Source organism: Rutidosis leptorrhynchoides, chromosome 6 (genome assembly GCF_046630445.1).
Source record: "Rutidosis leptorrhynchoides isolate AG116_Rl617_1_P2 chromosome 6, CSIRO_AGI_Rlap_v1, whole genome shotgun sequence".
Lineage (NCBI taxonomy): Eukaryota > Viridiplantae > Streptophyta > Magnoliopsida > Asterales > Asteraceae > Rutidosis > Rutidosis leptorrhynchoides.
Genome location: NC_092338.1, coordinates 382,134,093 through 382,156,233, shown reverse-complemented (window position 1 = coordinate 382,156,233; position 22,141 = coordinate 382,134,093).

Genomic DNA, 22,141 nt, shown 5'->3' with positions numbered 1-22,141 from the left:
GTAGTCGTTGTTTCTTCCTCGGAATCTTGCGTTTCCGGAACCGGGAACAAGTGAGGATATTTCTTTTGCATTTGATCTTGTCTTTCCCAAGTAAACTCGGGTCCCCTTTTGGCGTTCCAACGGACTTTAACAATCGGAATTCGGCTTTGTTTTAGCGTCTTGACAGAGGTGTCCACGATTTCAACCGGTTCCTCCACAAAATGAAGTTTGTCATCAATAGTAAGTTCCTCGAGAGGGATGACGATATCGGGTTCGGCAAGACACTTTTTCAAGTTAGATACATGGAAGGTAGGATGAACGGAGTTCAATTGAGGCGGAAGATCTAAACGATAAGCAACGGTTCCAATACGCTCCAAGATTTCGAAAGGACCAATATACCGCGGATTTAGCTTCCCGCGTTTCCCAAAACGGATTACACCTTTCCAAGGTGCGACTTTTAACATTACTCGGTCACCGACTTGAAATTCGAGGTCGTTGCGTCTTTTGTCGGTGTAGCACTTTTGACGACTCCGGGCCGTCCGAAGCCTATCTTGGATTTGTACGATCTTCTCGGTGGTTTCGTGAATGAGTTCGGGTCCGGTGATTTGCACGTCGCCTACCTCGGCCCAACAAAGAGGTGAACAACATTTTCGGCCATATAGCGCTTCAAAAGGTGCGGCTTTAATACTCGCGTGATAACTATTGTTGTAAAAGAATTCGGCGAGAGGCAAGTGCTTATCCCAAGCTTTTCTAAAGTCGAAAATTGTAACACCCTGCTTTTTTTTTTTTTAAATCACAGCGGAAGTCTTAATTCACATAAATACCCTTAGTTAATTACGAACATAATTATCACAAATCATTAGCTAGTTACTTATTACAAACAACCGGTGTTACGTTAAACAACTAGTTACATATTTATAAAAGTTAAGACATCAGAGTTCGTCTTGTCAAACATATCTTCAACCCAACTCCCGTCCCTACCAGCACTAAGATCGAAAACCTGCAAGGGAGGAGGTGAGGGGGTTAGCACGAGGCTAAGTGAATGGAATCATCTAACAGATCTAGCATACAGTACCAACTTGTACAACTACAGCAACTACAACAATCCATAACAGGCAACTGACAACTAATAACTAGCAACTATCAACTGGCAACAATCAACTAGCAACTATGCTCCAACTAGAGACTCGGCGGCTTGTACGAGCACACGACCACTAGCTGATCAGTCTAGCGTCTACCGAAAGTCCTTACTACTGAATCCCCAGTATAGTAAATCCACACGCAGGTGATGCGTCATTCAGCACTATACTCAAAAAACAGTAGCCAACTGGACCCAACCACAACAAGGTTGACCTCTCTTAGCTGAACCTAACAACAATAGGTTCCAACAGGCAACTACAACTTGTGCACACAACTGTTAAGCAACTACCACTACGAACAACTGTTCCTACGACTAGCATGGCAACTCTACGATGATCATTATTACAACATATCTACTAAGCATAGCAACTATAACAGTATAACATAGTAGCACAACTTGCTACTCTATACTACACCCGGAGATAATCCCACTCACCGATTACCAGCTACAGCTCAGTTATCTTACTTCTGAGCTTCTTCCTTGTTCTTATCACCTGAGAACAACACAACGAAGTCAATATACATATCTCAATCAATAGTATAATCAAATCATACTATAAACTAGGTCATAACACCATATATTCATAATTTTATGAGTCTACATCATGACTCCATTCAATAATGGCATACAGGTGCGTGCAAAACACGACATACACACTAAAACTCCTTTTCCGACCCAAAAACAGTTTGATCTAGTTTCTTAAAAGTTCACCATTGAAAAGTATTCTTTATTACGATTCTAACGATAGTTTATTCATCAAAAACAGAGTTACGTTTTGAAAGTTACGCCCGTTTCAATTTCATAAAAGGTACTGTAGCAAACAGCGACACTGTAGCAAATAGTGACAATGTAGCAACTCGGGTGCTGTAGCAATTCGGTACTGTAGCAACTCGGCACTGTAGCAAATAGTGACACTGTAGCAAATAGCGACACTGTAGCAAAGAGCGACACTGTAGCAAATAGTGACACTGTAGAAACTCGGTAATGTAGCAACTCGGGGTACTGTAGCAACTCGGGTACTGTAGCAAACTGGGTTTCGAACCAATTTCGCTGATTTTGTGATTTCTTCCCCAAAAACTCGATTTCTAAGTGTTTTTGACCAAATTTTAAGCACAAGAAAGTTACTAAACATATATACAACCTATTTCTAACATCAATTAAGCATAATAAATATATTTCATGAAGATTCAAGCTCATATTCACACTTTTTATTCAAGAATACAAAAACTCAATTTTTAACAATCAAAGCATGGACTCAACAAGACAAACCTGAGATGATGCTCACAATGATGCTAGAAATCAGTCTCTAAAGTCTCTTAATCCAATTTCAAGTTTAGATCAATTAGGATTTCAAGAGTGAAGGAGTTAGGTACGGGAGTAATATTTCTAATTTGGGGAAAATGATGGAATAATCCAGATTCAAGCTATTTATATTGGGTTATAAAACCATACCCCATAACACACGGGTATTTACCAGTTATCTGATATCTTTCGTACTTAATTTGACTGCCCTAACGGAGTCCAAATTAAACAAACGAACCTATTCTGTTACCCTTGTCACAAACTGGTCTCAACTAAACAACCAAATAATTATAAACATATAATTATAAAAATCACTAATTACGCCATTTCCCAGGGTACAATGGTCATTTCATCTAGACCCAAAACGCGGGTGTTACAAATCTACCCTCCTTAAAAGAGATTCCGTCCTCGGAATTGGGTCAACTATGGTCAACAAACCCAAAAATTGTTACTCGCACCGCCAAAACACACGGTTAACTTTATCGATCTTATCCCCGATATCGACAATATCCACCACAATTGCATAGGAAATGAGATTCCTGACATCAATACACTCCCGATACCAAATAACTTGTCACAATCTTCATCGATCAACGTCCGTTAATCCACTTAACCCAACAAATTACACTATCAAGTCAAATAATCAGTGTCAAATTCGTGTTTCTTCGCCATTCCGTATCATAAATTTCAAGATCTGTCATCCAATTCAACTCTTTATACAGTCCACTTTTCCCAATTATCCAAAGCTTAGGCAATAGAATTAGTCATCATGCTAAAATCTATACCTAGGTCCACGAAATTGTCTCGTAAGTCAACAGAACTTCACAGGTTATTCGTCTCATATCCAGTCACATCACAATCCAATATAGCACAGGCCGCCTAATTTTCCTTCAGCTTCCCAGAAATTCCGTATGATTTATCACAATATACTTCTGTTGGCCAGACACAAGCATATTATCCTAAATCATACCTTCATTCTGAGTTGCTCGTAACGGAAAAATTCTACTTGTCTCATTCACTAACTTATGTCCAATCAATTTCCTCAATAAGCATCGGTAATTAATTTAACTACTTTATGACTAATCAATCACAACATCTGTCCAATCATAGTTACTCAAACCTTGTCTATCAATCATCCAAATATAATCTATCAACCAGATCATACATCCAACAAGCTTAGGAAATACCGTCATAACAATCATACTCATGCCACTATCCAACAACTTCATGTCGTCCAAAAGTCCACTACACAAACATAATCAACGCATCTCTATCCAAGTCACGGTTCTCAATCCCAAAAAGTCAACCTAAGGGTCACCCTTACCCCACATGGCACAGAAGGGTCGCAACCAAAACATAAACAACATAATGCAACAAAATAAATCTTACACTACTATCAAGATCTACTAATCTACCACACATATATATACACCCAATCATATACATGTATATAACTAAACAATACGAGGATTTTGAAGCATACCTGTATTCACATCATATTCAACATCTGCATCTGCAACCATCTGATAAGCTCTTGCTGTTTCTGTAGGTGGATTCTTTCTTTTCTGCCCAACTGGAGAACCAGAAGATCCACCTACTGATCCCGACTGCGCTCATGGCCCTGCCCCAGAACTCGATCCTCTTAGATACGGATACTGAGCTGACCTATGCCCCACTTGATGACATATCCAACATACATCCTCTTGGAACGAACACATCCGAATCTCGTGTCCCACAATACCACATCTCAAACATCTTTTGGTTGAATCCGAACAAGGACCACTATGAGATGATCTGCAACTATAACACCAAGAATTCTGACTTGATGCTGACCCACTCTGTTTTGACCCACTCTTATGTTTTAACTTAACAGACTTCTTTGACCTAGAGTCCGAATGACTCATCACCTGATCTTGTTGTGACATCTCATAACCTACTATTCTATTCCTTGCTGCTCTGACATCATCCTCTACCATCTTGGCCATAACAAACGCTTGCAATAACGTCGTCGCCATCCTAACCATTGTTCTGTACTCTGGTAAAATTATGTTAACAAAGTGCTGAATTCTGGACTGCTCATCTGGAACCCATTGTTCCACAAACCTTAATTTATCCATATACTGCTCAATCACCTCATCTATCGTCATCTGAGGTGTCATTTTCATCGCCAGAAATTCCGTCTTAATTCGATTGAGGTCATAAGACGAACAATACTGCTCACAAACTTTACTATAAAATTGTTCCCAAGTAATCATGTTCACTTGCTCTTTTGGTATACTAGAAATAACTGTATCCCACCAAACCATTGCCCTATTCTTCAGCATACGACTAGCATAAATAACCTGCAATTCTGGTTCACACTGACATGCCTTAAAAACCTTTTCTATCTCTCTTAACCAGTTAAGTGTTACCGTTGGGTTAGAACTTCCTGAGTACTCTGGTGGATTACAATTCAAAAACTGTTTGAAGGTACATTTCTTTGGTTGTTGAAACATCGGCGTCTGATACGGACCCCACATCTGATTTGGGAACTGTTGACTAAACTGAGGTGACATCTGATACTGTTGAGGAAACTGATATTGAGGTGGTAACCATTGCTGTTGTTGGAAAGCACTTCCAATTTGCTGATAATTATTTGACTGCACCGGATACCCACTAATCGTCTGATTCGGTACACTACCACTTGGATTCACGGTTACCTGACGTTGTTCTAATTCCCTTATTCGATCACGTGCTTCCTTTAACTTACTTTGAAAATCTAAAATTTGTTCCTGCGAATCCTCTTCTGACACATATCCGTCTTCATCTGGGGCTCTGAATGTTCCGGGGGCTGACGGACCAGTTGCGTTTCCTGTATTATCTGCCATATCTGCACTACCACAACATCTCACACAAACTCTTAGTGGAAAACAGGTTAGTACCTATCAACTAACACATGTAATCCCTACATTCACTTAACCCGTTCCCTCATATATGTTTGACACAACACAAGGTTTGGGAACATGACATTCAACACAATGTATATGCGGCCAAACCTATGCTCTGATACCAAGTTGTAACACCCTTTTTTTGTTTTTTTTTAAATCACAACGGAAGTCTTAATTCACATAAATACCCTTAGTTAATTACGAACATAATTATCACAAATCATTAGCTAGTTACTTATTACAAACAACCGGTGTTACGTTAAACAACTAGTTACATATTTATAAAAGTTAAGACACCAGAGTTCGTCTTGTCATACATATCGTCAACCCAACTCCCGTCCCTACCAGCACTAAGATCGAAAACCTGCAAGGGAGGAGGTGAGGGGGGTTAGCACGAGGCTAAGTGAATGGAATCATCTAACAGATCTAGCATACAGTACCAACTTGTACAACTACAGCAACTACAACAATCCATAACAGGCAACTGACAACTAATAACTAGCAACTATCAACTGGCAACAATCAACTAGCAACTATGCTCCAACTAGAGACTCGGCGGCTTGTACGAGCACACGACCACTAGCTGATCAGTCTAGCGTCTACCGAAAGTCCTTACTACTGAATCCCCAGTATAGTAAATCCACACGCAGGTGATGCGTCATTCAGCACTATACTCAACAAACAGTAGCCAACTGGACCCAACCACAACAAGGTTGACCTCTCTGAGCTGAACCTAACAACAATAGGTTCCAACAGGCAACTACAACTTGTGCACACAACTGTTAAGCAACTACCACTACGAACAACTGTTCCTACGTCTAGCGTGGCAACTCTACGATGATCATTATTACAACATATCTACTAAGCATAGCAACTATAACAGTATAACATAGTAGCACAACTTGCTACTCTATACTACACCCGGAGATAATCCCACTCACCGATTACCAGCTACAGCTCAGTTATCTTACTTCTGAGCTTCTTCCTTGTTCTTATCACCTGAGAACACACACAACGAAGTCAATATACATATCTCAATCAATAGTATAATCAAATCATACTATAAACTAGGTCATAACACCATATATTCATAATTTTATGAGTCTACATCATGACTCCATTCAATAATGGCATACAGGTGCGTGCAAAACACGACATACACACTAAAACTCCTTTTCCGACCCAAAAACAGTTTGATCTAGTTTCTTAAAAGTTCACCATTGAAAAGTATTCTTTATTACGATTCTAACGATAGTTTATTCATCAAAAACGGAGTTACGTTTTGAATGTTACGCCCGTTTTAATTTCATAAAAGGTACTGTAGCAAACAGCGACACTGTAGCAAATAGTGACACTGTAGCAACTCGGGTGCTGTAGCAATTCGGGTACTGTAGCAACTCGGTGCTGTAGCAAATAGTGACACTGTAGCAAATAGCGGCACTGTAGCAAAGAGCGACACTGTAGCAAATAGTGACACTGTAGCAACTCGGTAATGTAGCAACTCGGGGTACTGTAGCAACTCGGGTACTGTAGCAAACTGGGTTTCGAACCAATTTCGCTGATTTTGTGATTTTTCCCCAAAAACTCGATTTTTAAGTGTTTTTGACCAAATTTTAAGCACAAGAAAGTTACTAAACATATATACAACCTATTTCTAACATCAATTAAACATAATAAATATATTTCATGAAGATTCAAGCTCATATTGACACTTTTTATTCAAGAACACAAAAACTCAATTTTTAACAATCAAAGCATGGATTCAACAAGACAAACCTGAGATGATGCTCACAATGATGCTAGAAATCAGTCTCTAAAGTCTCTTAATCCAATTTCAAGTTTAGATCAATTAGGATTTCAAGAGTGAAGGAGTTAGGTACGGGAGTAATATTTCTAATTTGGGGAAAATGATGGAATAATCCAGATTCAAGCTATTTATATTGGGTTATAAAACCATACCCCATAACACACGGGTATTTACCAGTTATCTGATATCTTTCGTACTTAATTTGATTGCCCTAACGGAGTCCAAATTAAACAAACGAACCTATTCTGTTACCCTTGTCACAAACTGGTCTCAACTAAACAACCAAATAATTATAAACATATAATTATAAAAATCACTAATTACGCCATTTCCCAGGGTACAATGGTCATTTCATCTAGACCCAAAACGCGGGTGTTACAAAAATGCAAGCTCGTAGCATGTCCTCCAAGGTTTGAATTGTGCGTTCGCTTTGTCCATCGGTTTGAGGGTGATATGCGGTGCTCATGTCTAAACGCGTTCCCAACGCTTCTTGCAAGGTACGCCAAAATCTAGAAACAAAACGGCCATCTCGGTCGGAGATAATCGATAAAGGTACACCGTGTCGGGTGAAATGTCCCGTTCTTATTGATTAAAAACGTTCCACATTAATTGATTTCGTTGCGAGGTTTTGACCTCTATATGAGACGTTTTTCAAAGACTGCATTCATTTTTAAAACAAACCATAAGCTTTATTTCATAATTAAAGGTTTAAAAAACTTTACGTAGATTATCAAATAATGATAATCTAAAATATCATGTTTACATACGACCATTACATAATGGTTTACAATACAAATATGTTACATCGAAATCAGTTTCTTGAATGCAGTTTTTACACAATATCATACAAACATGGACTCCAAATCTTGTCCTTATTTTAGTATGCAACAGCGGAAGCTCTTAGTATTCACCTGAGAATAAACATGCTTTAAACGTCAACAAAAATGTTGGTGAGTTATAGGTTTAACCTATATATATCAAATCATAACAATAGACCACAAGATTTCATATTTCAATACACATCCCATACATAGAGATAAAAATCATTCATATGGTGAACACCTGGTAACCGACATTAACAAGATGCATATATAAGAATATCCCCATCATTCCGGGACACCCTTCGGATATGATATAAATTTCGAAGTACTAAAGCATCCGGTACTTTGGATGGGGCTTGTTGGGCCCAATAGATCTATCTTTAGGATTCGCGTCAATTAGGGTGTCTGTTCCCTAATTCTTAGATTACCAGACTTAATAAAAAGGGGCATATTCGATTTTGATAATTCAACCATAGAATGTAGTTTCACGTACTTGTGTCTATTTTGTAAATCATTTATAAAACCTGCATGTATTCTCATCCCAAAAATATTAGATTTTAAAAGTGGGACTATAACTCACTTTCACAGATTTTTACTTCGTCGGGAAGTAAGACTTGGCCACTGGTTGATTCACGAACCTATAACAATATATACATATATATCAAAGTATGTTCAAAATATATTTACAACACTTTTAATATATTTTGATGTTTTAAGTTTATTAAGTCAGCTGTCCTCGTTAGTAACCTACAACTAGTTGTCCACAGTTAGATGTACAGAAATAAATCGATAAATATTATCTTGAATCAATCCACGACCCAGTGTATACGTATCTCAGTATTGATCACAACTCAAACTATATATATTTTGGAATCAACCTCAACCCTGTATAGCTAACTCCAACATTCACATATAGAGTGTCTATGGTTGTTCCGAAATATATATAGATGTGTCAAAATGATAGGTCGAAACATTGTATACGTGTCTATGGTATCTCAAGATTACATAATATACAATACAAGTTGATTAAGTTATGGTTGGAATAGATTTGTTACCAATTTTCACGTAGCTAAAATCAGAAAAATTATCCAATCTTGTTTTACCCATAACTTCTTCATTTTAAATCCGTTTTGAGTGAATCAAATTGCTATGGTTTCATATTGAACTCTATTTTATGAATCTAAACAGAAAAAGTATAGGTTTATTGTCAGAAAAATAAGTTACAAGTCGTTTTTGTAAAGGTAGTCATTTCAGTCGAAAGAACGACGTCTAGATGACCATTTTAGAAAACATACTTCCACTTTGAGTTTAACCATAATTTTTGGATATAGTTTCATGTTCATAATAACAATAATTTTCTCAGAATAACAACTTTTAAATCAAAGTTTATCATAGTTTTTAATTAACTAACCCAAAACAGCCCGCGGTGTTACTACGACGGCGTAAATCTGGTTTTACGGTGTTTTTCGTGTTTCCAGGTTTTAAATCATTAAGTTAGTATATCATATAGATATAGAACATGTGTTTAGTTGATTTTAAAAGTCAAGTTAGAAGAATTAACTTTTGTTTGCGAACAAGTTTAGAATTAACTAAACTATGTTATAGTGATTACAAGTTTAAACCTTCGAATAAGATAGCTTTATATGTATGAATAGAATGATGTTATGAACATCATTACTACCTTAAGTTCCTTGGATAAACCTACTGTAAAAGAGAAAAATGGATCTAGCTTCAACGGATCCTTGGATGGCTCGAAGTTCTTGAAGCAGAATCATGACACGAAAACAAGTTCAAGTAAGATCATCACTTGAAATAAGATTGTTATAGTTATAGAAATTGAACCAAAGTTTGAATATGATTATTACCTTGTATTAGAATGATAACCTAATGTAAGAAACAAAGATTTCTTGAGGTTGGATGATCACCTTACAAGATTGGAAGTGAGCTAGCAAACTTGAAAGTATTCTTGATTTTATGTAACTAGAACTTGTAGAATATATGAAGAACACTTAGAACTTGAAGATAGAACTTGAGAGAGATCAATTAGATGAAGAAAATTGAAGAATTAAAGTGTTTGTAGGTGTTTTTGGTCGTTGGTGTATGGATTAGATATAAAGGATATGTAATTTTGTTTTCATGTAAATAAGTCATGAATGATTACTCATATTTTTGTAATTTTATGAGATATTTCATGCTAGTTGCCAAATGATGGTTCCCACATGTATTAGGTGACTCACATGGGCTGCTAAGAGCTGATCATTGGAGTGTATATATCAATAGTACATACATCTAAAAGCTATGTATTGTACGAGTACGAATACGGGTGCATACGAGTAGAATTGTTAATGAAACTGAACGAGGATGTAATTGTAAGCATTTTTGTTAAGTAGAAGTATTTTGATAAGTATCTTGAAGTCTTTCAAAAGTGTATGAATACATATTAAAACACTACATGTATATACATTTTAACTGAGTCGTTAAGTCATCGTTAGTCGTTACATGTAAATGTTGTTTTGAAACCATTAGGTTAACGATCTTGTTGAATGTTGTTAACCCATTGTTTATTATAACAAATGAGATGTTAAATTGTTATATTATTATGATATTATGATATATAATATATCTTAGTATGATATATATACAGTTAAATGTCGTTACAACGATAATCGTTATATATATGTCTCGTTTCGAAATTATTAAGTTAGTAGTCTTATTTTTACATATGTATTTCATTGTTAATACACTTAATAATATATTTACTTATCATTTAACATAATTAACCAAGTGTATCAATATCTTAATATGATTCATATGTACCTAGTAAGACGTTGTTATAACGATAATCGTTATATATATATCGTTTTCGAGTTTCTTAAATTAATAGTCTCATTTTTATGTATATAACTCATTGTTAAAATACCTAATGAGATACATACTTATAATAAAATCATATTAACTATATATATAACCATATATATATCATCGTATATTTTTTACAAGTTTTAACGTTCGTGAATCACCGGTCAACTTGGGTGGTCAATTGTCTATATGAAACCTATTTCAATTAATCAAGTCTTAACAAGTTTGATTGCTTAACATGTTGGAAACACTTAATCATGTAAATAACAATTTCATTTAATATATATATAAACATGGAAAAGTTCGGGTCACTACAATACCTACCCGTTAAATAAATTTCGTCCCGAAATTTTAAGCAGTTGGAGGTGTTGACGTATCTTCTGGAAATAAATGCGGGTATTTCTTCTTTATCTGATCTTCACGCTCCCAGGTGAACTCGGGTCCTCTACGAGCATTCCATCGAACCTTAAAAATCGGTATCTTGTTTTGTTTAAGTCTCTTAACCTCACGATCCATTATTTCGACGGGTTCTTCAATGAATTGAAGTTTTTCATTGATTTGAATTTCGTCCAACGGAATAGTGAGATCTTCTTTAGCAAAACATTTCTTCAAATTTGAGACGTGGAAAGTGTTATGTACAGCCGCGAGTTGTTGAGGTAGCTTCAGTTGGTAAGCTACTGGTCCGACACGATCTATAATCTTGAATGGTCCAATGTACCTTGGATTTAGTTTCCCCCGTTTACCAAATCAAACAACGCCTTTCCAAGGTGAAACCTTAAGCATGACCATTTCTCCAATTTCAAACTCTATATCTTTTCTTTTACTGTCCGCGTAGCTCTTTTGTCGACTCTGGGCGGTTTTCAATCTTTGTTGAATTTGGATGATTTTCTCGGTAGTTTCTTGTATCATCTCCGGACCCGTAATCTGTCTATCCCCCACTTCACTCTAACAAATCGGAGACCTGCACTTTCTACCATAAAGTGCTTCAAACGGCGCCATCTCAATGCTTAAATGGTAGCTGTTGTTGTAGGAAAATTCTGCTAACGGTAGATGTCGATCCCAACTGTTTCCAAAATCAATAACACAAGCTCGTAGCATGTCTTCAAGCGTTTGTATCGTCCTTTCGCTCTGCCCATCAGTTTGTGGATGATAGGCAGTACTCATGTCTAGAAGAGTTCCCAATGCTTGCTGTAATGTCTGCCAGAATCTTGAAATAAATCTGCCATCCCTATCAGAGATAATAGAGATTGGTATTCCATGTCTGGAGACGACTTCCTTCAAATACAGTCGTGCTAACTTCTCCATCTTGTCATCTTCTCTTATTGGCAGGAAGTGTGCTGACTTGGTGAGACGATCAACTATTACCCAAATAGTATCATAATCACTTGCAGTCCTTGGCAATTTAGTAATGAAATCCGTGGTAATGTTTTCCCATTTCCATTCCGGGATTTCAGGTTGTTGTAGTAGACCTGATGGTTTCTGATGTTCAGCTTTGACCTTAGAACACGTCAAACATTCTCCTACGTATTTAGCAACATCGACTTTCATACCCGGCCACCAAAAATGTTTCTTGAGATCCTTGTACATCTTCCCCGTTCTAGGATGTATTGAGTATCTGGTTTTATGAGCTTCTCTAAGTACCATTTCTCTCATATCTCCAAATTTTGGTACCCAAATCCTTTCAGCCCTATACCGGGTTCCGTCTTCCCGAATATTAAGATGCTTCTCTGATCCTTTGGGTATTTCATCCTTTAAATTTCCCTCTTTTAAAACTCCTTGTTGCGCCTCCTTTATTTGAGTAGTAAGGTTAGTGTGAATCATTATATTCATAGATTTTACTCGAATGGGTTCTCTGTCCTTTCTGCTCAAAGCGTCGGCTACTACATTTGCCTTCCCCGGGTGGTAACGAATCTCAAAGTCGTAATCATTCAACAATTCAATCCACCTACGCTGCCTCATATTCAGTTGTTTCTGATTAAATATGTGTTGAAGACTTTTGTGGTCGGTATATATAATACTTTTGACCCCATATAAGTAGTGCCTCCAAGTCTTTAATGCAAAAACAACCGCGCCTAATTCCAAATCATGCGTCGTATAATTTTGTTCGTGAATCTTCAATTGTCTAGACGCATAAGCAATCACCTTCGTTCGTTGCATTAATACACAACCGAGACCTTGCTTTGATGCGTCACAATAAATCACAAAATCATCATTCCCATCAGGCAATGACAATATAGGTGCCGTAGTTAGCTTTTTCTTCAATAACTGAAACGCTTTCTCTTGTTCATCATTCCATTCAAATTTCTTCCCTTTATGCGTTAATGCAGTCAAGGGTTTTGCTATTCTGGAAAAGTCTTGGATGAACCTTCTGTAGTAACCAGCTAGTCCTAAAAACTGGCGTATGTGTTTCGGAGTTTTCGGGGTTTTCCACTTTTCAACAGTTTCTATCTTTGCCGGATCCACCTTAATACCTTCTTTGTTCACTATGTGACCGAGGAATTGAACTTCTTCCAACCAAAATGCACACTTTGAAAACTTAGCGTACAATTCTTCCTTCCTCAATACTTCTAACACCTTTCTCAAATGTTCACCGTGTTCTTGGTCATTCTTTGAGTAAATAAGTATGTCATCAATGAAAACAATGACAAACTTGTCAAGGTATGGTCCACACACTCGGTTCATAAGGTCTATGAACACAGCTGGTGCATTAGTTAAACCAAACGGCATGACCATAAACTCGTAATGACCGTAACGTGTTCTGAAAGCAGTCTTTGGAATATCATCTTCTTTCACCCGCATTTGATGATACCCGGAACGTAAGTCAATCTTTGAATAAACAGACGAGCCTTGTAGTTGATCAAATAAGTCATCGATTCTCGGTAGTGGGTAGCGGTTCTTGATGGTAAGTTTGTTCAACTCTCGGTAGTCGATACACAACCTGAATGTACCATCTTTCTTCTTGACAAACAAAACAGGAGCTCCCCACGGTGATGTGCTTGGTCGAATGAAACCACGCTCTAAAAGTTCTTGTAATTGGCTTTGCAGTTCTTTCATCTCGCTGGGTGCGAGTCTGTAAGGAGCACGAGCTATTGGTGCAGCTCCTGGTACAAGATCTATTTGAAATTCAACGGATCGATGTGGGGGTAATCCCGGTAATTCTTTCGAAAATACATCGGGAAATTCTTTTGCAATGGGAACATCATTGATGCTCTTTTCTTCAGTTTATACTTTCTCGACGTGTGCTAGAACAGCATAGCAACCTTTTCTTATTAGTTTTTGTGCCTTCAAATTACTAATAAGATGTAGCTTCGTGTTGCCCTTTTCTCCGTACACCATTAAGGGTTTTCCTTTTTCTCGTAAAATGCGAATTGCATTTTTGTAACAAACGATCTCTGCTTTCACTTCTTTCAACCAGTCCATACCGATTATCACATCAAAACTCCCTAACTCTACTGGTATCAAATCAATCTTAAATGTTTCGCTAACCAGTTTAATTTCTCGATTCCGACATATATTATCCGCTGAAATTAATTTACAATTTGCTAATTCGAGTAAAAATTTACTATCCAAAGGCGTCAATGGACAACTTAATTTAGCACAAAAATCTCTACTCATATAGCTTCTATCCGCACCCGAATCAAATAAAACGTAAGCAGATTTATTGTCAATAAGAAACGTACCCGTAACAAGCTCCGGGTCTTCCTGTGCCTCTGCCGCATTAATATTGAAAACTCTTCCGCAGCCTTGTCCATTCGTGTTCTCCTGGTTCGGGAAATTTCTAATAATGTGGCCCGGTTTTCCACATTTATAACAAACTACATTGGCATAACTTGCTCCGACACTACTTGCTCCGCCATTACTCGTTCCGACACCATTTGTTCCTTTCGTTCTATTAACCCCTAGTCCGTAGACCTCACACTTCGCCGCGCTATGACCATTTCTTTTACACTTGTTGCAAAATTTGGTGCAGAACCCCGAGTGATACTTTTCACACCTTTGGCATAGCTGCTTCTGATTGTTGTTGTTGCTGCGGTTATTATTATTGTTGGGATGATTGTTGTAGTTGCTATTGTTGTTGTTGTTGTTGTTGTTGTTGTTGTTGGGCCATTTGTTGTAGTTGCGATTGATGTTGCGATTGTTGGGATAATTGTTGCGATTATTGTTGTAATTGCTGTTGTTGTTGTATTGGTGATTCTTATCACCGTTTTCCTCCCACTTTCTTTTGACTTGCTTCACATTGGCCTCTTCAGCAGTCTGTTCTTTAATTCTTTCTTCAATCTGGTTCACTAGTTTGTGAGCCATTCTACATGCCTATTGTATGGAGGCGGGCTCGTGTGAACTTATATCTTCTTGGATTATTTCCGGTAATCCTTTCACAAACGCGTCGATCTTCTCTTCCTCATCTTCGAACGCTCCCGGACACAATAGGTACAATTTTGTGAATCGTCTTTCGTACGTGGTAATATCAAATCCTTGGGTTCGTAACCCTCTAAGTTCTGTCTTGAGCTTATTGACCTCGGTTCTAGGACGGTACTTCTCGTTCATTAAGTACTTGAATGCTGACCACGGTAGTGCGTAAGCATCATCTTATCCCACTTGCTCTAGATAGGTATTCCACCATGTTAACGCAGAACCTGTGAAGGTATGCGTAGCATACTTCACTTTGTCCTCTTCAGTATACTTACTTATGGCAAACACCAATTCGACCTTCTCGGTCCACCGTTTCAATCCGATCGGTCCTTCGGTTCCATCAAATTCCAAAGGTTTGCAGGCAGTGAATTCTTTGTAGGTGCATCCTACACGATTTCCTGTACTGCTAGATCCAAGGTTATTGTTGGTATGTAGCGCAGCCTGTACTGCGGTTATGTTTGAAGCTAAAAAAGTACGGAATTCCTCTTCATTCATATTCACGGTGTGTCGAGTAGTCGGTGCCATTTCCTTCAAAATAGTCAAATGGAACAAGTTAATCATACAGAATATTAAGAGTAGTTAATAGTATTTCGTAGCATAATATGAACTCATTTATAAAAGCTTTTTCTTCATATTAGCGTTTTATAAGTTTAAATTCTGGTAGTACCTACCCGTTAAGTTCATACTTAGTAGCTAATATACAATTCAACTACTACAATTCTATATGAAAAACTGATCACAAAAAAAATATATATATCATATTCAAACCTTTATACAATAACTTGCAAACTTACAATACCACTATTTTACATATAGCATGAAATATAGCACATAAAACTTTGATACAAGATAGTTGTGAAGATAATTCTAGCTAGTACACAAGTCATTCAGCAAAGGCAATAAAGACACGTAATTCATACGTCCAGAAACAAGTCATGCATTCTGGTTTTACTAGGACTACTTCCCATCCTTGGTCTTGTGGAACATAACCGTTATGGCCGTTGATAAGACAGCGTGTTGTAACATCGTCATAGGGACGAGGGTTACGTAATGTCCAACAGTCCCGTAACAATCTAAAAACCTCATTTCTTACCCCAATTACCGACTCCGTCACTTGTGGAAACGTTTTGTTTAATAGTTGTAGCCCGATGTTCTTATTCTCACTTTGGTGAGAAGCGAACATTACTAATCCGTAAGCATAACATGCTTCTTTATGTTGCATGTTAGCCGCTTTTTCTAAATCACGAAGTCCAATATTCGGATATATTGAGTCAAAATAATTTCTTAACCCATTGCGTAAAATAGCATTTGGGTTCCCCGCAATATATGCGTCAAAGTAAACACATCGTAACTTATAGATTTCCCAATGTGATATCCCCCATCTTTCGAATGAAAGCCTTTTATAAACCAAGGCATTCTTGGAACGTTCTTCGAATGTCTTACAAACTGATCTCGCCTTAAATAGTTGTGCCGAAGAATTCTGACCGACTCTAGACAAGATTTCATCAATCATGTCTCCGGGTAGGTCTCTTAAAATATTGGGTTGTCTATCCATTTTGTGTTTTTATACTGTAAAATAGACAAGAGTTAGATTCATAAAAAAAAATACTTATTAATACAAGCAATTTTTACATATATCATAAAGCATAAGCACACTATATTACATATATTACACCACACGAATACAACTATCTTATTCCGACTCGCTTGTTTCTTCTTCTTCTTCGGTTTTGGTTCGTTTTGCCAAGTTTCTAGGGATATATGATGTTCTCCTAATACGAGCCGTCGTTTTCCACATTGGTTTAGAAAAACCTGGTGGTTTAGAGGTTCCCGGGTCATTGTTACAACTTAAGGACTTCGGGGGTTGACGATACATATAAAGTTCATCGGGGTTGGAATTAGATTTCTCTATTTTTATGTCCTTTCCCTTATTATTTTCTTTTGCCATTTTAAATTCAGTTGGGGTAATTTCTATAACATCATCGGAATTCTCGTCGAAATCTGATTCATCGGAGAATTGGTAATCCTCCCAATATTTTGCTTCCTTGGCGGAAACACCATTGACCATAATTAACCTTGGTCGGTTGGTTGAGGATTTTCTTTTACTTAACCGTTTTATTATTTCCCCCACCGGTTCTATTTCTTCATCCGGTTCCGATTCTTCTTCCGGTTCCGATTCTTCTTCCGGTTCCGACTCTTCTTCCGGTTCCTCTTCGGGAACTTGTGAATCAGTCCACGAATCATTCCAATTTACATTTGACTCTTCATTATTATTAGGTGAGTCAATGGGACTTGTTCTAGAGGTAGACATCTATCACATAATATCAAATGCGTTAAGAGATTAATATATCACATAATATTCACATGTTAAAAATATATAGTTTCCAACAAAATTTGTTAAGCAATCATTTTTCAAGTAAACACGGTCGAAGTCCAGACTCACTAATGCATCCTAACAAACTCGATAAGACACACTAATGCAAAATTCTGGTTCTCTAAGACCAACGCTCGGATACCAACTGAAATGTCCCGTTCTTATTGATTAAAAACGTTCCATATTAATTGATTTCGTTGCGAGGTTTTGACCTCTATATGAGACGTTTTTCAAAGACTGCATTCATTTTTAAAACAAACCATAACCTTTATTTCATAATTAAAGGTTTAAAAAACTTTACGTAGATTATCAAATAATGATAATCTAAAATATCATGTTTACATACGACCATTACATAATGGTTTACAATACAAATATGTTACATCGAAATCAGTTTCTTGAATGCAGTTTTTACACAATATCATACAAACATGGACTTCAAATCTTGTCCTTATTTTAGTATGCAACAGCGGAAGCTCATAGTATTCACCTGAGAATAAACATGCTTTAAACGTCAACAAAAATGTTGGTGAGTTATAGGTTTAACCTATATATATCAAATCATAACAATAGACCACAAGATTTCATATTTCAATACACATCCCATACATAGAGATAAAAATCATTCATATGGTGAACACCTGGTAACCGACATTAACAAAATGCATATATAAGAATATCCCCATCATTCCAGGACACCCTTCGGATATGATATAAATTTCGAAGTACTAAAGCATCCGGTACTTTGGATGGGGCTTGTTGGGCCCAATAGATCTATCTTTAGGATTCGTGTCAATTAGGGTGTCTGTTCCCTAATTCTTAGATTACCAGACTTAATAAAAAGGGGCATATTCGATTTTGATAATTCAACCATAGAATGTAGTTTCACGTACTTGTGTCTATTTTGTAAATCATTTATAAAACCTGCATGTATTCTCATCCCAAAAATATTAGATTTTAAAAGTGGGACTATAACTCACTTTCACAGATTTTTACTTCGTCGGGAAGTAAGACTTAGCCACTGGTTGATTCACGAACCTATAACAATATATACATATATATCAAAGTATGTTCAAAATATATTTACAACACTTTTAATATATTTTGATGTTTTAAGTTTATTAAGTCAGCTATCCTCGTTAGTAACCTACAACTAGTTGTCCACAGTTAGATGTACAGAAATAAATCGATAAATATTATCTTGAATCAATCCACGACCCAGTGTATACGTATTTCAGTATTGATCACAACTCAAACTATATATATTTTGGAATCAACCTCAACCCTGTATAGCTAACTCCAACATTCACATATAGAGTGTTTATGGTTGTTCCGAAATATATATAGATGTGTCGACATGATAGGTCGAAACATTGTATACGTGTCTATGGTATCTCAAGATTACATAATATACAATACAAGTTGATTAAGTTATGGTTGGAATAGATTTGTTACCAATTTTCACGTAGCTAAAATGAGAAAAATTATTCAATCTTGTTTTACCCATAACTTCTTCATTTTAAATCCGTTTTGAGTGAATCAAATTGCTATGGTTTCATATTGAACTCTATTTTATGAATCTAAACAGAAAAAGTATAGGTTCATAGTCGGAAAAATAAGTTACAAGTCGTTTTTGTAAAGGTAGTCATTTCAGTCGAAAGAACGACGTCTAGATGACCATTTTAGAAAACATACTTCCACTTTGAGTTTAACCATAATTTTTTGATATAGTTTCATGTTCATAATAACAATCATTTTCTCAGAATAACAACTTTTAAATCAAAGTTTATCATAGTTTTTAATTAACTAACCCAAAACAGCCCGCGGTGTTACTACGACGGCGTAAATCCGGTTTTACGGTGTTTTTCGTGTTTCCAGGTTTTAAATCATTAAGTTAGCATATCATATAGATATAGAAAATGTGTTTAGTTGATTTTAAAAGTTAAGTTAGAAGGATTAACTTTTATTTGCGAACAAGTTTAGAATTAACTAAACTATGTTCTAGTGATTACAAGTTTAAACCTTCGAATAAGATAGCTTTATATGTATGAATCGAATGATGTTATGAACATCATTACTACCTTAAGTTCCTTGAATAAACCTACCGGAAAAGAGAAAAATGGATCTAGCTTCAACGGATCCTTGGATGGCTCGAAGTTCTTGAAGCAGAATCATGACACGAAAACAAGTTCAAGTAAGATCATCACTTGAAATAAGATTGTTATAGTTATAGAAATTGAACCAAAGTTTGAATATGATTATTACCTTGTATTAGAATGATAACCTACTGTAAGAAACAAAGATTTTTTGAGGTTGGATGATCACCTTACAAGATTGAAAGTGAGCTAGCAAACTTGAAAGTATTCTTGATTTTATGTAACTAGAACTTGTAGAATATATAAAGAACACTTAGAACTTGAAGATAGAACTTGAGAGAGATCAATTAGATGAATAAAATTGAAGAATGAAAGTGTTTGTAGGTGTTTTTGGTCGTTGGTGTATGGATTAGATATAAAGGATATGTAATTTTGTTTTCATGTAAATAAGTCATGAATGATTACTCATATTTTTGTAATTTTATGAGATATTTCATGCTAGTTGCCAAATGATGGTTCCCACATGTGTTAGGTGACTCACATGGGCTGCTAAGAGCTGATCATTGGAGTGTATATATCAATAGTAAATACATCTAAAAGCTGTGTATTGTACGAGTACGAATACGGGTGCATATAAGTAGAATTGTCGATTAAACTGAACGAGGATGTAATTGTAAGCATTTTTATTAAGTAGAAGTATTTTTGATAAGTGTCTTGAAGTCTTTCAAAAGTGTATGAATACATATTAAAACACTACATGTATATACATTTTAACTGAGTCGTTAAGTCATCGTTAGTCATTACATGTAAATGTTGTTTTGAAACCTTTAGGTTAACGATCTTGTTGAATGTTGTTAACCCATTGTTTATTATAACAAATGAGATGTTAAATTGTTATATTATTATGATATTATGATATATAATATATCTTATTATGATATATATACAGTTAAATGTCGTTACAACGATAATCGTTATATATATGTCTCGTTTCGAAATCATTAAGTTAGTAGTCTTATTTTTACATATGTATTTCATTGTTAATACACTTAATAATATATTTACTTATCATTTAACATAATTAACCAAGTGTATCAATATCTTAATATGATTCATATGTACCTAGTAAGACGTTGTTATAACGATAATCGTTATATATATCGTTTTCGAGTTTCTTAAATTAATAGTCTCATTTTTATGTATATAACTCATTGTTAAAATACCTAATGAGATACATACTTATAATAAAATCATGTTAACTATATATATAACCATATATATATCATCGTATATTTTTTACAAGTTTTAACGTTCGTGAATCACCGGTCAACTTGGGTGGTCAATTGTCTATATGAAACCTATTTCAATTAATCAAGTCTTAACAAGTTTGATTGCTTAACATGTTGGAAACACTTAATCATGTAAATAACAATTTCATTTAATATATATATAAACATGGAAAAGTTAGGGTCACTACAGTACCTACCCGTTAAATAAATTTCGTCCCGAAATTTTAAGCAGTTGGAGGTGTTGACGTATCTTCTGAAAATAAATGCGGGTATTTCTTCTTCATCTGATCTTCACGCTCCCAGGTGAACTCGAGTCCTCTACGAGCATCCCATCGAACCTTAACAATCGGTATCTTGTTTTGTTTAAGTCTCTTAACCTCACGATCCATTATTTCGACGGGTTCTTCAATGAATTGAAGTTTTTCATTGATTTGGATTTCGTCCAACGGAATAGTGAGATCTTCTTTAGCAAAACATTTCTTCAAATTTGAGACGTGGAAAGTGTTATGTATAGCCGCGAGTTATTGAGGTAGCTCCAGTTGGTAAGCTACTGGTCCGACACGATCTATAATCTTGAATGGTCCAATGTACCTTGGATTTAGTTTCCCCCGTTTACCAAATCGAACAACGCCTTTCCAAGGTGAAACCTTAAGCATGACCATTTCTCCAATTTCAAACTCTATATCTTTTCTTTTACTGTCCGCGTAGCTCTTTTGTCGACTCTGGGCTGTTTTCAATCTTTGTTGAATTTGGATGATTTTCTCGGTAGTTTCTTGTATTATCTCCGGACCCGTAATCTGTCTATCCCCCACTTCACTCCAACAAATCGGAGACCTGCACTTTATACCATAATGTGCTTCAAACGGCACTATCTCAATGCTTGAATGGTAGCTGTTGTTGTAGGAAAATTCTGCTAACGGTAGATGTCGATCCCAACTGTTTCCAAAATCAATAACACAAGCTCGTAGCATGTCTTCAAGCGTTTGTATCGTCCTTTCGCTCTGCCCATCAGTTTGTGGATGATAGGCAGTACTCATGTCTAGACGAGTTCCCAATGCTTGCTGTAATGTCTGCCAGAATCTTGAAACAAATCTGCCATCCCTATCAGAGATAATAGAGATTGGTATTCCATGTCT